The sequence below is a fragment of the Lathamus discolor genome, chromosome W (assembly GCF_037157495.1).
Source record: "Lathamus discolor isolate bLatDis1 chromosome W, bLatDis1.hap1, whole genome shotgun sequence".
Lineage (NCBI taxonomy): Eukaryota > Metazoa > Chordata > Aves > Psittaciformes > Psittacidae > Lathamus > Lathamus discolor.
This window is the reverse complement of record NC_088908.1, coordinates 41,488,610-41,491,718: the sequence shown is the minus strand read 5'-3', so window position 1 is coordinate 41,491,718 and position 3,109 is coordinate 41,488,610. Positions and strand designations below refer to the sequence as shown.

The window sequence follows — 3,109 nt, the reverse complement described above, 5'->3', positions numbered from 1 at the left end:
ATGCCCTCACTGTCTATAGGGGTTCTTCTCACTGCTATTCCACCCCTCCATTCAAGATGCCACTATTTAACACAGACTGTCTGCTATGTCCTATTGGAAGTGTACTTGGAGATATTTACTCCTAAACTGAGTAAATATAAACAAAGCTTGACAAAGGATGCATCCCAGTTAGAGGCTGACTGAGAAGGCCAGCTTTGTAGACTCAGATTCGCATTTCTGATGGGCAAAGTAAACAGTTACTTAAATACCTTATTTTCTATGGGATATGCATCTATCAAGAGGTAGGAGGAAAGTCTTACCATGTCTTTTCCTAGTTCAGGTCTCAGAACATCACACAACTTCTGCACAACAGGACAATGAATGTGTCCAGCCACTGCAGTATCACAAGTCTAGAACTTTATCACCATGTCTGTCTCTTTGAACTTGCTCTGTATAATGTCATTTTCTTTTTTGGAGCTTTTTAATGCCCTTGCCCTCTGGGTGTTCTTCTGCAAGATAAAGAAGTGGACAGAAACAAGGGTGTATGTAATCAACTTAGTCTTTGCAGACTGCTTTGTCATCTGCACCTTGCCTTTCATGGCTTATTTGCTCTGGAATAAGTCATCCCCAGATGAACTCTGCCAGTTTACAGAGACAATGTATTTCATCAACATGTTAGTGAGTATCTATGTAATTACATTTATCTCCACTGACCGATACATTGCCATAAAACACCTCTTGAAAGCCAGGGCCTTCAGGTCTCCATCAAAGGCAGCCCTTCTCTGTGGGTTTCTGTGGGCTTCTGTGGGTTTCTGTGATAATCGGTGCCATTGCACAGATATGGCAGAGCTAATCCACCCTCTGCTTCCAGAAGGATACCACCGTGCCTGCTGCTCTGAGCCTGCTTTCCGTATTCTTCGTTTTTATTCTTCCATTAGCAATCTTGACTTTTTGCTCCACAGAAGCGATCAGGAGCCTTAAGAGATGCCTGAACGCCAATTCACCAGAGGAGAAATCAATCCAGAAAGCTGTTCACATTATTTATGCAAATCTGATTGTATTTCTAGTATGTTTTCTGCCAGCCTTCTTTGGGTTACTTGCCAGGTTCGTAACAGATAGCACTGGAGCTACCTGTTTCATGCTCTATGTTATGAAGAACATCTCCTCCATGACAAGGTGCATTGCCACATCTAACTGCTGCCTGGATAGTGTCTGCTACTACTTTGTGACCAAGGAGTTCCATGAAGCCCTTCTACTGCCCAAAACCAGCAGTGAAAAAACACATCAAATCCACCCCTTGCAGACACACACTTGCTAAAGGAAAGCGTGGGGTGGAAGGAGGGAGGCAACAGGGATGAAAAACAGCAACCCCCCCCCCCAAAAAAACACCTCCGCAGCATCAGGATAAGACATCTTCAGTGTTACTGGGATAACTGTTGCTCTTTCTCTCTGGAGAGATCACAGAGTCATAGAATAGTCTGGGTTGGAAAGGACCTTCAAAGCTCATCTAGCCCACCATCCCAGCCACCAGATCAAGTCACAACAAAAACAAGGCAATGCACAGTGTAGGTGTTAAGAGCCACCAGTGCTGCTGAAGTTTTGAGGCAGAGGAAATGGGACCTTCTACAGTACTTGCAATCATCGTAGGTACAGGCGTACCTGCTAAAAAGGGGCAACCCTCTCCAAAGGCTCTGATATTAACTTGAATTTTGTCCTTCTGTCCTCAGTGACTTGACTCCAGCTTTGACTATGGTCTTAGATCATTGTATTGCAGCTTCAAGAGGGAGAGCCATGTGGGATGGAGAATAGATGCTAAGGCCACTGTTTCCACCATGCGCTTACTTGCACATTACATGCAATTAAACATAGGAAACTGAGCACCCGTACAGCAGTACACAAATCCACTTCTGGTGCTGCTATAGAGATGGTCACTTAAACCCAAGAAAAAAACCATGTACTACAATGTCAAACCTAACACATCTGTGCTGCTCACACCAAACCATAAACTGGGAGCTTCCTGCCAGCCTACATCATTTCAAAGCTTGCAGCTATTACCAGGACACAGCTATTACTGTGCATGGAGTCAAGACAGTGGCCTGAGACTACTGCCCCATTCCTGCCCTTGAACACTTGTATCAGTTTGTGGCAGCAGCCTGGCATTTGGGAGACTAAAATCACTGTGGGTATTGTCCTGGGTTTACCAGGAGCCGTTTTGCTCCTTCTTAGTAGCTGGTGCAAGCTCTGTGTTTTGACTTCCAGCCTGGGCAGAGAGCTGATAACACCAATTGTTTTTAATTGTTGCTAAGTAATGTTTATTCCGGCCAAGGACTTTGTGAGTCTCATGCTCTGCCGGGGACGAGGGGAGGCCAGGAGGAAGCAGAGACAGGACACCTGACCTAAGCTAGCCAAAGAGGTATTCCATACCACAGCACGTCATGCACAGGGAGGTAACTGGGAGCTACCCGGAAGGGCACGGTCTCTCTTCGGGGTGGTCGAACTCGTTCAGCGGTGGTATCGTATTCTCTTCTCTTGTTATTTTCTCTTATCAATATTATCATTGGTGGTAGCAGTAGTGATTTGTGTTATACCTTAGTTACTGGGCTGTTCTTATCTCAACCCGTGGGAGTTACATTCTCTCGATTCTCCTCCCCATCCCTCTGGGAGCGGGGAGGGTCGGGGGGGGGGGGGTGGGGGTGAGTGAACGAGCTTTTGTGGTTGGGTTTAAACCACGACAGGTATAAATAAAGCCATTACTGCATGGAAAAACAGAGACCCGCAAAGCATAGAATCATAGAATCATAGAACAGTTAGGGTTGGAAAGGACCTCAAGATCATCTAGTTCCAACCCCCCTGCCACAGGCAGAGACACCTCACACTAAACCATCCCACCCAAGGCTTCGTCCAACCTGGCCTTGAACACTGCCAGGGATGGAGCACTCACAACCTCCCTGGGCAACCCATTCCAGTGCCTCACCACCCTAACAGGAAAGAATTTCCTCCTTATATCCAATCTAAACTTCCCCTGTTTAAGTTTTAATTCGTTACCCCTTGTCCTGTCACTACAGTCCCTGATGAAGAGTCCCTCCCTAGCATCCCTATAGGCCCCATTCAGATACTGGAAGGCTGCTAT

General features: G+C 46.2%; 1 pseudogene; it reads left to right on the top strand.

Annotated features, from left to right (window-relative positions):
* The first annotated feature begins 356 nt into the window (after positions 1-356).
* LOC136004375 (G-protein coupled receptor 35-like) lies at positions 357-1,297 on the top strand (annotated as a pseudogene).
* Positions 1,298-3,109: the final 1,812 nt, after the last annotated feature.